A 15,200-nucleotide genomic window follows, 5' to 3' on the forward strand; every position below is an offset into this window, starting at 1 on the left:
ATACCCACAATGTTTTCCGGCGTGTTAGGGGAAAGCAGAAATGGACATGTTGCAGTGAATTTATCAAGACCAAATGCAAGTGGCAGTGACAGTGGGCTAAGTGTAGGTGTCCCATCGAACCCTATCGATGTTATCATTGTGCCAGACAGGGGAGTCCTAGGAACCAATTGTGTAGACAGCACACTACGAGTAGCTCCTGTATCAACCAGAAACTGATCAGTAGAACCCAAGACATTTGCATCGACATAGGGACCCCTCTGATCTACTAGGACTTCTACCGGTTCCTTACCCCATCCTAGGCATTCCTATGCATAATCAGAATCCTTAGGACCATCAGCCGAATAATCAGACATTTGGTATTGGTTTTGTCTATCAAAGGTATTAAAAGAATTTGGATTGTGTTCCACTGCCTCAATTCTGGTACGATTATCCATGCCTCCCCTATTTCCTGTGTTTCCTGGGTGGCTTCTCATACTTCCTCTACCCACGCTGATACTGCTGACCTTGCAAAAGGGAGACTGGGGAAGACGTAGTCCATGAACTCTCGCTGGCCTTTAGGCGACTAGCTATTTCTGGCAACATGTTAGTGACAACTTTGTCGACGAAACGATGATTACCCGTGTCATCTGTCAATGACTGCCCACTAAAATCATGGAATGTCTCTTCAATTCATGTAAAGAAATCAGAAACTGACTCATCTGCTTTCTGTTTACAAGACGCTAATGTAGTCCAATCTATTTTCTTAGGGGGTCTAAGAGTTTTCAATTTAATCACAATAGCTTTGGGAAGATCTAATATCTCCTGTTGTGTTTTCTGTGCAGGCTCTCTAGCCGCATCTATTTGCTCTAAATACACCCAAGTATCACCATAGGCTACATTATCATCTACTTTCCGAATTGATCTCCACATATCAGGGGGCAAAATAAGTCCAAAAAACATGTCAATATCTGGCAGAGTCATAATACAGGAGCTAATAGCTCCTTCCACTTCTTCATAAAAACGAGGCCGGATTTTGTCCGTGGGTCGGGCAAAGCAGCTTTAAGAGCCATAATGTCTGTTCTACTCCAAGGAGTGTAGACACAATTGTAAACAAAATATCCCTTTGCATCATCTGAATCTTTATCATCATTCGTTCCCGCTCCCTTTGGGGAACATACAAAGGTGCTGCTTCACGCATGGGTTTCATAGTAACTTCAATATCACTAGTATCTTTATCTGTCTCCGTAGCTCCAGGGTCTGAACTGTTTGTTCAGTTGTAGTTTTACCAGCTGCTTTTTTCTCCTCTCGCAGACGGAACATCTCAGTGCGCAATTTAACCACTCGCCTAATTAGATCAGGCACTTGTGAAGGAAGAAAGGTTTCATCACTTAATTGTTTATAATTAGAATTTATGTCAGAGGGCTCTAAATCATCAGAATGTTTTCTAAAACTGAGTATTACGTCCCAGTAAACGTCTCTACAAAATATAACTGCTCTAAATCTATCCACTGTTGAACCATTGCTATGAGTTCTGGAGCAGAGGCACTCCCAAGAGCTGCTTTACGAGCAGTGGATCGAAGAGTGGCCTTGCCTTCAGTAGTGAAAGTAGAGCGAGTCTTCTGAAAGTCCTGCTTTTCTTCATCTTTTTCTTCTGAAGACAAATGCTCTTTATCAGAACCTTCATTCTCAGGGGCACTAGGGAATTTATACGGGGGTGGAGGTCGATCTAACAAAATAGAATCATCTTGAGGTCTATTAAGTATAGGATAAATGGGGCGCCTAATAGGGTACTGGCCAGTTACCTCTAAACGACGCTCCCTATTTTCTTTTTCTTTTATTTCCTTCATCTCCTTATTTTTCAATTCCAATGCTTTTTTATATATTGTTTTTCGCTGTTCTTTTTCTTCTATAGCTTCTTCTTTCTTCACTGTCTCGTGCAGTTATTTCTCCCACACTCGTACACAATCAAACATATCTTGTCAACTCTTTCATTTAAACAGACACTGCTCAACATACTGAATCTTTTTAAAATCAAATGACCCATTTACTGGCCATCGTAGATCAGGATCCTTTTTCGTATATTTGTTGCACAGTGTACTATACATTATGGAAGATTTACCGTATTTAATATACATGTATCTATTAGGTGTCCCCTCTAGGGGAGCTGGCTGACTACTTTCTAAATCCATTTTGGTACCACCAAGACAGCAACACAACCTACGAAGTGTGCTACGAGCAGGCATGCTACCAAATTGTAGTAAAATATTACTTATCCCAGATATATCAAAGTAGAGAAAAATCTCCACATTACCTGCCTTTATTTATTGCAAAAAACAAACAAACAAAACCACAATCTTGGCCAAGCAAATCCAAAATCAAGAGTGTCGCTTCAGCGACCTTACCAAACAAAAGTGTCCAACCTCCAACTGCCAATCTCTTGGTCGACCTAATGGTCAATGCAACACTTGCGCCAAAGGACATCTCAGTCAGGACCGGCCACCACCTGGAGGGTCAAATGGGGAAAACCGGAAAAACACTTCGGTCTGCAAAGCTAAAAGGTCTCCTCGTGCAGGACGTCTCCTCAGTAAGATTCCATTCCTCCGTCAAGACCACTCCTTCGGACGGCCGTGTCTCTGATGAGCCTCACGTTGGGCGCTAAACTGTGGAAATGTGCCTTTTCAGGGGCACACCGGTAAAGGGTTCACCCTTAAGTTTATTGACGGGTCCTTAAACTAACAAAGAAGAGATTGGCACTGAAGCTGGAATTCAAAATAACAAGTTTGTTAATCACTCATGAGTGGGACTACATCAATACAAAACCCTCAGGCGCTGTAGGAGGTAGTACATGGAATACAGAAACCATGGGCGTTTTATATACAGTTTATTGCAGAGTAAGCATGTAGCTACAAATAGAAGGTACAGGCCTACACAGGTATAGCTATCGACTAACATGGGCAGATAGATATCACTTAGTCAGCAAAGTGGGAGAGGAAACAGAACTGCTTACATCAGTAGGATATGATAGACAGTTACATTCCCAAACGGGTGCATTCTAGCAACTACAGGCCTTTCTGAGCTCATACATTGCTCTGGCTCAGTACAGAAGGAGTTAACTAAGGTTGATGACTCAAGCAGAATAGAAAAGCAGGCAACAGTGAAGACGGCAGAATCACAAGGCTAACAAAATGGATGCTGCAAACAAGATGGCTTCAGCTCATGCTAACAGCAATTATTTGCGATTTCCACAGGAGGGTAGTAAACTCCGGTTTACGGCCGAACGGAGTTAAGTAAATAAATAAATAAATAAAACGAATTACATTGCGCGCGCTGCATCGCCGATTGGCGTTGCAGCGCTCGCAATGTAATTTGTTTTATTTATTTATTTACTTAACTCAGTTCGGCCATAAACCAGAGTTTACTACCCCCCACCCTGCCCCTTAGCACTCTCACGAGGAGCCACCACTGCTACATAGACAGCCAGATTTCTACACCCTCCACCTATTCTAGAAGGCATATCAAACTATATGAGGGTTTTTCATATTGCAATAACACAGGCCTACTGGCTTGGGCAGGGTGTCACCACGTTAGTAAAGCAGCAATATGTTATAATTCTCCATTCCAGTCCCACTGACCTCAATGAGGAAAGCATCAATTTTCAAAACATGTAACAACCCATCATTGCAACACCATTGAAGTCAATAAGGATATTACCAACATTCAATAGTATTTACTGCACAGTAAAACCTGGCATTGTCAGTCATCAAAATTATTAATTAAGCATTGTGCTAACATGTGTTGCATAGTCTTTCTTTTACTTCTATTATGCTGATACTGCATCTTTAGGATGCACCGACAGAGGCTCCTGCAGCCCATGTGCAAAAGCACATGCTGAAGGAGAGCTTTGAAATCAGATCAAATCTCTTTCAGAGATATATAAATATAACCCCCTGAGAACCTTGGGGTAACTTTTGAGACAACTTTTTGGGGTGTCTGCTGCACTCCACGTAGTCCTCTATAACCTATTTCCAAAACGTTGGTGTTGCCTTGTTCATTGTTGGTGCATCATAAGGAAAATATTGTGCAAATGTTAGGTCCTCCCAAGGGCTTATATGGCGGTCCTTGCTCGGACATTTCATACATGATGACAGTTTTTTTTAATGCAGCTTCTCGCAGTGCACATTTTTCCTTTGTGTTTTGTGAAAAATTTCTTTAAAAACAATAATTCTGTGTGCCTCCGCCCCTTTGATGGGACAATCGAGATGGCAATGGGGCGGGGTGAAAGGAGGATCTAGGAAGGGGGCATAAGGTACGCCCTAGCCGCAGGCTGTGCAGGAAACAGCGGTGGGGCCAAGCAAGGGGACATTTCAAGGGACGATGCCAAGGGAAAACAAAATAAATAAATAATTTTCCTTTGGAATCGTCCCCCGAAATGTCCCCTTGCTTGGCCCCACCGCTGTTGGTAAGTCCCTACTTTCCGAAGATTACTACAATCCACAGACCTAGGAATACTTAAAGTCCAAAAGATTAAGAAAGCCAGGAGCGTAGCGTGCTCTTTTGCCTACTTAGAACCCAAATTATGGAATGCTCTACCAGTTGTTTTGAGAAAGAATAAGGAGGAACTTAGCTTTAGGAAACAGCTGAACACCTATCTCTTTACCTAGTACATACCGTTTCTGAGACTGGTATGATCTTTCAGCGCTGGGAGGCCTCTAGAAGTGGCAAGTATAGAATAGAATGTGTCAGCGGATTCAGGGACCAGTCCACGAACCCCCCAGGGAAACCCTCCAGAGTCCCCCAGCAGGTGAGTTGTCCCAACTGTTCCTCAGAAGGCATAAGGGGCCAGCGAGAGACACATCCTAGTCTTCACGGTCAGCTGCAGTTAAAGTCCGTCAGTCCATCTTTGGGGTGGCATCAGTTGACTTCTAATTATGCTCCAAGATCCATTGTGTCACCTCATCTGTCTCTACCTTGTGCTGGGGTTTTTAAGTGAGGGTGCAGAGTTCTAGACCCCACTTGTTCTGACACTACACGGCCATTTCACTCTATCGCGTTCAGCAGCACATGGCCATCATCAGCCGTAGGCTAAAAGGCTGCATGCGGCCGACTCGCTTCTGTAATTGTAGAGATGAACTAATAACGATGGAATGGAATATGTTCCTTTGAATTCCCACTGTTTAGTTTAAGATTCCTTGTTACAACTCTTCTGGCTTCGGTCCAGAGTCTGCGCTCTCCTCCTCCTGACCACCAATACAGTCACAGACTTTGAGAGAGAAACGGGGAAACGGGCTGACGATGCACCCGAGATATTACCGGACTGCTGACTGACGCCGCATGAGCTGTGAGGTGGAAACCCGGCTCATCGGTTATCTCACACGTGACCGCGTGAAGAGCCCCTGTCCCTGACACGTAGTGATAGTGGAGCAGTCGCCTTATCTCCCCACTCTAAGTGCAGCCCTTTCTCTCGCGGTGTGATCCTGAGCACTTCGCTTTATAGCTCAAATAGCACAGCACAACCACTAGACACAGTGTGACCTTGGCAAGACGTTGTCTTTCGCTTGGTGCTTCAGTTACAAAAAAAGTATCCCAACGAACGCAGGAATCCGGTGCCAGCATGCCTTACAAGCATTTTCAACAGCAGGTCTGCCGAGTCCTGGGGTTCAAAAAAGGGAAAAGGCTTACCTGCACGCGTGTCGTTTGAAACCACGGCTGCAGGCGCCTTTCTTTTTCCAGCAACAAACACACCCCTCCCGGAAATAGGAGCTGCCTGCCAAACTGAAACTAAATGCATAGCCACTCCCGGTCGCCTCGGCCGTACCCAATTAGGAAGCCTAATTTACGGAGGCAAAAGGAGTGCTTCAATTGTTACCACCCCCTGCACTCAGTGCACTGTGAGCCAGCCCTGCCCCTTCCCATTACCCTGAATGGCGTTCCACTGACCATGCCCTGGGCCAATTCATTATCGCCCCATTTGAAACCCATATACTGCCGCTTTATGCAGCCACTCCCACAAGGCTGATGTCACCCGCCTCCTCGCTCCTTGCTTGTGCCTCGAGGGCGAGGAATAGTTCTCGCCCAGCTTTGTACATGCGCACATTGCGCAGGAAGACTCCGAGACAAAGTAGGTAAAAAAATATATATTTTACATAGTTTAACTTTCAAGTTTTACGGGGGAGCACCAAGCAGTGAGCACTTCTTTAAACTGCTCCATTGGTGTTCATTCTCTCCCTTTAGTTTTCCCCTTAATACCAGCCACCAGCAGGCTATGTTTCTTTTATTATCAGGGAAGTCAACAGTACAAACCAGCCCATCAGACCATAAACCAGGCCTACATACAGCTATAATACAGGCCCATACACTAACCTGTAAGATCAGCCCCTTGGGCACTGCCTGATTGCTCTATAGGTCAGTCCGGCCCTGTTAGCGAGGCTCACTCACTGTAAAAGGTTAATAAACGCATACTTAAAAGCAAAAAAATTGATGGAACCCTCCACGGAACCCTACAAGCAGGCTCTCATATTTCCACCAATGGTGCCCCTGTGGATGCAGACTTGCTGCCATCATTGTAAGGGCATCACACTGTGCGCCCTATTTAGAGAAGACAGTATGAGGCACTTTTTTTCTCTAAGACTGCCAGGAAAAGTATGGCAGTCCCGAAAAATGTCTTGTCATTTTTTTTTTTTACAAAAACAACTTCCACTTTGGGAGTCTATGTTTGTAAAATTAAGAAGTTTGTTCAGTGGCCGCATGAAATATGGTGGCAGCTCAGTGAACATTGAATGACAGCCCATCGTGGTGGCTACTCTAAACGCATACAGATCTCCAATAGGCAGGTAGAGAGCTCAAAATACAGTGTGTGGCAGTTTTCCTGGGCATATAATATTACCTCCACTCCCATGGAGAATGGCAAGCCACCTGCCAAAGCCTAACTGAGGACCTTTCCCTATATTGTGACGACAGAGGTCATTTGATATGTCAATGCCCAGTCAGACTAAACAAACCAGCGGTAAACAAGTAAGGCTCTTCTTTTGAGAGGAAGTAGGGCTTAGGTAAATTATTGCTTCCTCAAGTCATGTCCTCTACGCCATCAAAAGACACTTAAAATACTAATGTTTTCATTTGCCAGTAACTACTGCCTTTGCAGAATTATCTCCTATGTCGGTGATTTGATTATGAGGTCACAGAAATTTTAATTGATAAAGATTGGGCCTTAAAGAAGAAAAGGCCAGATGGACAAAACCCTGTTGAAAAATACTGGGCACAAATTGAGACCCGTATTTTATCGACCATCAAAAATTTTTAAAAACGGACCAATGTACTAATAGGTCCGTTCTTGAAATTCTTAATAATAGTGGGTCACAATCTGACCTACCCCATGAATATTAATGAGGTAGGTTTCAAATTGCAACTGCCAATGATTGGAAGCCATCACAAAGATGGTGGCTTGATGGAGTTAGCAGACCACAATGTCAGTGATTTAAATGTAGAAGACTTTTGTTTAAATGCAGTCAGTTTTACTTAAAAGAAACAAGTTACGTTTAAATATAAAAGTTTTTTTGGTTTCTTTGAGAGATGGCAGTGGTCTCGTGGACTATTGCCTATTCTCTAACAAATGTTTAAAAAAAATTCTATTGCAAATGGGTTATGGCCTCTTTTGAGGTCTCTGTAACTTTTCAATGTTTTGTGACCGGATATCAGTTGCAAAACATTGATACATAGCATACCGATTTCAGTACTTTTTTTTTTTTTAAATAAATTTTATTATGTCAATATAGCCATCGCCATGCAGAGCCCTGTAACCCAGAGACATCTGCCAAATCCTTCATACATGTACATACAGGCAATAGACAATTATATATTCAATAACTCCCCAACTCCCGTCCCAACCACCCCCCTCCCCCCACCCCCCAAAGATCGCACTTCCTACTGCTAGCCTTACTCTCCCCCTTCCGTCCATCCCGCTCTCCCCTCGCAGTGTGCGCACCCCCGCACTGCCCCCCCAGGACCACCATCGTCCGTGTGTAGCTGCCCCTATGGATTGATCTCCCTCTCTACGGGGGGCTCCAACCCAATTCCACGGTAATCTGCCCATCGTTTCCAGATCTTAAAGTGTTTGCGTGGGCACCCCCTGGCCTCGAAAACGGGCCGCTCCAGCCCCATAGAAAAGTCCAGGCCGTTCTTCCATCTCATCGTGGAAGGGGCACGTGCCGCCTTCCACTCCCTGGCAATATCCCGCTTGGCCAGAGTGAGTCCCAGCAATAAGAGATGACGTTTGTATATATTGCCCCCTATATCCTCCATGACATGGAGATGAGCCAGTCGCGGCGAGCGGGGGAGCTCCCACCCCAATACTTACGATAGGCACGCCAACACTCCCCTCCAGAATCGCTCAAGGGAAGCGCACTGCCAGATAGTGTGCAAGAATGTGCCCTCTTCCCTACCACACCTCAGGCACTCCGGTGATGCAATCAGCCCCGCCCGCCACAGCCGCACTCTCGTGAAGTACACCCGGTGTAGGTATTTAAATTGAACCAACCGGAGCCTCATGGCTATAGCAGCACCTCCCGGGGCGGCCAGCGCCTCCCTCCATTCCTCTTTCTCCAGCGCGCCCCCATCTGCCTCCCAGTCCCCCCGAAGTTTGCTCAGTGTGGGGGAGCTGTGTATAACAAGGGATTGATAGATCCTGGAATTTGTTTTATCTGGTAGATCCCCCCATGAAGACTTTCGCCTCCAATGGGCTGAAGTCAGGAAGCGATGCCAGTCCCATCAATGCGGGCGACAGGTGTGCCTGAGCTGGAGATACCTAAAGAATTGCTCACGTGGCATATGGAATTCCTTCTGTAGCTCAGGGAAAGATTTAAGTGTCTTCCCTCTCAGTACATCTCCCAACGTGGAGATGCCAATGTCATCCCATCCCTTAAAACCTTGTAGGGCCGCCAAGTGGGGTAAACGCCTATTGTGCCACAAGGGAGTCTCCCGAGTCAAGGTCTGCCACCATCCCATACGGCGCAGGGCCTGCCTCCAGATTTGAAATTTCAGTACTTTGAATGGACATCAACCACATGTTCCTTCCAGATACCTAATCAGAATTAATTTGCATCATTGCAAATACTGAATTTGAGCATTTGCGCCCATAAGATTCTTAGTACATCTGGCCCAATATGCCCAGACAATCTAAAAGTAAAATGGATATGATACATATGACTGATGCTACACAGCTCATTTATGAGCCTGGTACTGAATGTACACTTCCCATTCAGGTTACAGTATTTACTCCTCATGAAAAGTAAATATTTAGATTAATAGCTACTCCAAATCATCCAGTGATTTTGGTCCCCTTGTTAGCCCGTCATAACCCGTACATAAGCCGGACTACAAGAATTATATCTCTCAGTTCACAATACTGTGTTCAAAATTGATATCATGGGAACTGGCTGACCAGGTTCATGCACCAAGCTGGCCTCATCATTTCACATCTGTTTTCCTAAAAACACTAGGCTAAGAAAAGGTTTTTTAAAGGGGAAGTGAACTGATAAGGACTAGGTGTGCCGCTGATCATGGTACATGTGCATCCTTACCCAAGCTACAGAATCTGGCGCTGTTGGTGCAGTCTTGCATAATCTGTTCCTGCGGCACTCTCAGGAAAATGGAAACCTCACACAGATACATCTATAGAATTCCTGTAAGGACTGAGACTGTGCACAGGAGCTAGCAGCCTCACGAGAGAAGCTCCTAAACTCTTGCAGGAAAAGGAAACTCTTGGAAGAGATGTCAGCCATCTAGGATGAGATTTGGCATAAACATTGACCACAATTGTTGTTTACCATTCCACAAAAGACCAGTTTCTGGTGACAACAGCAGTTCCTGCTCCATGAGACCTTAGGCAAGAGTTATAAAAAGATTTTAGCAAAATCGTTGATTCACTTAGGACAACAATCAGCCATATTTACACGGCAGCGTTACGCTACTTAACGTGGACTAACGCTGCCTTGTAAATGAGGCACCCTTTCACACTATACAAGCGTGAAAGGGGTGGGCAATGGGTGTTGCAGTGGGCGTTCCACCTCAACACCCATTGATTTTGATGCTGCCCCATATTTACAAGGGTGGCGTAAATATGGGGCAGCGCCAACATTTAGACGAGGGAAAACCTTGTCTTAAACAGGCGTAATGAGGAGAAATGCTTTATTTCTCCTTGTTTTTTCTGTTTCTATGTGTGCTGCATTGTGCAGCACACTTAGAAGCAGCAAAACACCATTTATTGTTTATGTGCAGGAAGATGTCTCTTCCTGCAGATAAATATTCATTGTAAAAATGACGAGTTGCAGCTTCTATGTGTGCTGCTCAATGCAGCACACATAGAAGTTACAATTCGCTCTTTCAGATTGTTTATGTGCAGGAAAGGACACCTTTTGGCACATAAACAAACTTCCCCTGCAACGCAGGCACCCTTGCACTATGGCGCAATGGTGCTTGCATTGGCGCTAGGCAGCTTAATTTAGCACCAGCGCAGGGGGAAAGTCAGGGCCGCACTGTATTGTTGTAAATACAGTGCAGGCTTGCGTTTCTGAAGTGGCGGAGCTCGGCATTAGGCCAACAAGGCTAACGCCTCGCTCCGTCACTTCATTGTAAATATACCCCCTTGTATTGTTGTCAACTCACCATATTTTATCTCTTGTAACAGAACCAGTCCAGTGTTTCTGTATGTCCCTTAGAGAAACCCCTTATGCAGTACACCAGCTTATTGATCAAGCCATTTATGTATACAACTTAAATTCTGTGCTAAGACTCTGACTTCAGTGTCATTTTAAGATCTTCCCCATCAGCCCCACTATCACACCCCCAGATCTTTTGCTAGCTCATTTCTCCAGAAATCAGGCAGCCAATACCCGGTTGGCCAGAATAAAGATGCATTTATCTCCCTTGAAGGCACAGGTCTGACTGCTCCTGTCGCTGGTGAATATGAAATGTGAGGATAGGCCGATAGGCATTCCTTACAAACATGAGATAGTAGTGTGCTGTGGCATTCCTTGTACAGCTGTGAGTATGCAACAAAGAATAGACATGTTGCTTCCTCTTGGGCTTCTTGTGTGGCTTTAGGGTGTACACCATCTTAGGTTGTGTGCTGCAAAAGTGCTTCAACAGAGAGTCCTCTTGTGGAAGGTATAGAATGGACCTGGGCTTCTCGGCCCACGTCAGCTCCAGCATGGACCTGATCAGATGACTCTGCACAAGTAGTTTAAGAACAACTCGTCTAAGACAACTTTGGCCTAATCTTTGTATGGGAGTGCCTGGGAGTGCTAGGACACGTACGGTAAATAGACTGGTAATCACCACTATGCTCTTGATTCCCTTAAAATTCATTATCAGGAAAAAGAGGTTTATTTAGACCAGATCCATACGTTCTCTTCTTTACAGAACCATCATCTCCCCAACATCCGAGGCTAGCTGTTCCAGGTGTTGGAGTGAGTGTAGGCCTTACAGTGTTTTTTAACTTCATGTGCTTATCGGAGCCACTAAAACTATCTTTACACAGGCTGAAAGTCTTTCCAAAAACACAGGGTGATATGTACAATGAAGTGGCAGAGTGTGTCATTAGCCTCCTGGGCTTAACGACACACTCCGCCACTTCATAAACGCAAGGCTGCACCATATTTACAAGCATGTTGTGCAGCCTTGCGTTTCCCCCTGCGACGGCGCTAAGTTTTAACAACTTAGCGCCAACGCAGGCACCCTTGCACCAGAGTGAAAGGGTATCTGTGTGCAGGGGAGGATTGGTTATGTGTATGAAGGTGCCCCTTCCTGCACATAAACAATCCTAAAATGTCATTTTGTAACTTTCATGTGCTGCTTCATGCAGCACACATGAAAGTTACAAAATTGCATTTCTTTAAAAGGTTTGGTTATGTACAGGAAGGGACACCTTCATGTACATAAGCAAACCATGGCATTTAGTATTTTCCATGTGTGCTGCACAAGGTAGCACACAGAGGGAAAAAGCAAACACAAGGAGAAATAATGCATTTCTCCTTGTTTCGCCAACTTAAGACCAGGATTTTTCTAGTCTTAATTTTGGCGCTGCCTCCTTGTACATAGGGGGCAGCGTCAAATACAATGGGTGTTGTGGTGAAACGCCCACCACAACACCCACTGCACGCCCCTTTCACGCTAAACATAGTGTGAAGGCCCCTATCGCCACGGGAACGTCACAAAAAGTGACGTTCCCATGGCGATAGGTGCATGTAGATATGCCCCACAGTGTGCATTATCATCATGGAGGGACGTCCGCACTGTCTTCTGTAACTTGAATGGTAAGCCTTGGCTCTCCAGATACAGGATCCCTCCTTAGATAATTGGCTTTTCCTCAGAGTTGGAGGATGTGGTTGGTCTCTGAGTGCGTGCAGCAACTCAGTGGGTTAGCTGTCTTCTTTACATTGAGGATTCCTGGCGTGCTGTGATCTTTCAGCAGGTAGTATATGTGTTCTCTGTTTAAGAGTGACAGCTCTGTCAGATTCTGGTTGGGCACAATGCAGTAGATCACTGGAAGGACATCTAGGCAGACTCCAAAGATTTCTGCAGCTCTTAGAGGGGTGGACACGGCATGAGTAGGCTGTATGTGCCCGCGTGCATGTCCAGAGTGATTTGAGTTTCATGGGATGCAGACCATAAGATGGCTGCACTGATGTTACTTTTCCAATTGTAAGTAGACCGGAAAGTAAATCTTTGGTATGTCATGATCTCAAACCTGGCTGCCATCTTCACCCAGGTATGAGAATTGTTATTTGTCTTTATCAAGATCTCAGTCATATATAAATAATGGAACGTCTCAGTCATGATCCTCCTAAAACCAAGGTACTCAATCTTATGTAATAGTTAGTTCTTCTCTAACCCTGAACTAATGTTACTGGCATATGACACTGGGCTTGCATCCTTTCCAGACCCTGCTAAAGAACAGCACTCAATTCCTCAAAGATACCATTAACATGGAGTACGTACGGTTTGGTGGGGCCTTGAAAAGTAAGTATGGGCTCTGTCAATTAGAGATGGGTCACGACCAGAGATTCACCTTGGTCCAGATGATTGATGAGCTTGTGGTAAGCCTGTTCTGGGTACTAGTGTTCTGTTTCAATTAGGAGTTCTTTTTTTTTTTGTTTTTTTGAAGACCTTTATTGCCGAATTCCACATTACACAGCTTTCAGCCTACAACCCCTCGGGCCGGCCGCGGAGGATGTACACAAGCATTTCGTCGTAAAGCACACAGCCCTATGCCGTCAACCCGGGGGTACGGCGGCGTTATAAGGTGCGAGTATCTCACAGTTTAGAGGAGGATAGTGCAGGACTCATTTTTCTCTTTATTACAGCCATATAACATAGGCATATTGCCAAAATGGCGTAAAGGCGCCTAACAGTCGAACTGCCCCCCCCCAACTAACTAAACAAGGTCATCACGTTAAGCACCGTAAATCACCTATGTACCGGTGATGCGACCTCCGCATCCCACTCTATAGCACTCGGAACAACAAGAGCGTTGGGATTTTACATATCTCCTGAGCCTTCCTGCGTGACGGAAGGAGGCTCGCAGATGCCTCCCCTGAAGTCATTCCAGTTGGACCACACTTCCGCCCACTTCCGGGGGCACCCTCTCGCTACATACACAGTCTTTTCCTGCAGCATACACCAGTCCATATCGCTGTGCCAGTCCGACAGTTTGGGTGGTATAGGGCTTCCCCAGAGCCTGGCAATGTTCCTTTTCGCTACCATTTGTCCGAGCGTCACCCAGAGCCTCCCTTTCGGTGGCAGGTCCGTTGGCTCCCATATATTGAGGAGGCACCTCTTGGCCTCCGGGCGAATTTCCACCTCCCATACCTCCTCCATACACTGCACCACCCTTCTCCAGTACCGTTGAATCTTCGGGCAATCCCACAACACATGGAAGAAGGTACCCGTGCCACCACATCCCCTCCTACAGAGTACTGTGTCCGCCCTCCCCATCGTGTGTAGCCTAGTGCAGGAGATATATACTCTATGTAAGATCTTTAGTTGGATAAGTCGCATTCGGGCTGATATCGCGACCTCACGTGGGGAAGCCAAAGCATATAGCCATTCTTCGTCGTCTATCTCCAGCCCATTGGCGACCCATTTTTCTCTAAGGGGTAGGAGCATATCGAGGGGGTTATTGATTAGTTTTTTGTACGTAAGTGATATGGCGTGCTCTGTGAGGTGTCCATCCAGCAACCTATCTTCAAGCGGGGAGGTTTGTGGTAGTTTGGTCTCCGGTGGGATATTAGCCTGTAGGGAGTGTCGCACCTGTAAGTATCTAAAGTATTCGGTGTGCGCCAGCTCATATGTGTCTCGCATTTGGGCGAACGTGCGGATCCCTGTAGGGCCCCAGATATCCTTGATTTGGGAGCTGCCGATCAAGTCCCAGTTGCGGAATCCCTTGGTGCGTCCTAGATTTCCTAATTTTTCGGATGCCCAAAGTGGCGTGGCCATCGTAAGGACTACTGATCATCCGAGCTTCCTCTGAGCAATGTGCCATATCTGTACCGAGTGAAGTGTAGGTCCGGTGAGTTGACGTATACCCTGTTTAGAGTAGAGTGCTATCTCATAGTTCCCGCCGGGAAGCAGCCATCTGTCCATACCGTAGGCGGGATCATTCCCGTCTCCATACGTCCCCTGGTTGATCGCGGATAAATGGGCTGCCCAGTAATATTTGAGAATGTCAGGGAGGGCTATACCGCCGTCATACCACCCCAGTGTGAGTTTGGTCAATGAGATTCGGGGCGACCCGGCCCAGAGGAGGTCGCGCAGTGCAGCCTCGATCGCTACAAAGTAGGCGTTGGGGACTAAGTCTGGATAGTTTTGTAGCGCATAGAGAAACCGTGGTAGCGCTAGCATCTTAAATAAGGCTGCCCGGCCCAGCAGAGACAGTGTTAGGTGCTGCCAGGATTTGGCCTCCCTTTGGAGCCGAACTAGCGGCGGCTTGAGGTTGTGCTCATATGACAGGGCCTTGTTAGTGGTGATGTACACTCCCAGGTACTTAAACCCGTCCTCTGCCACCGCGATAGGGCACGTGTCTGGGAGCCTCGGAGGGTCACCACGTAGGACGTAAAGATGTGATTTGGCCCAGTTGACCCGGAAGCCAGAGTTACGACCGAAACTTGCAAGTATATCGAGTGCCACAATTATCGACCTGCGCGGCCTACAAAGGTACAGGAGTATGT

Source organism: Triturus cristatus, chromosome 3_2 (genome assembly GCF_964204655.1).
Source record: "Triturus cristatus chromosome 3_2, aTriCri1.1, whole genome shotgun sequence".
NCBI classification, from domain to species: Eukaryota; Metazoa; Chordata; class Amphibia; order Caudata; family Salamandridae; genus Triturus; species Triturus cristatus.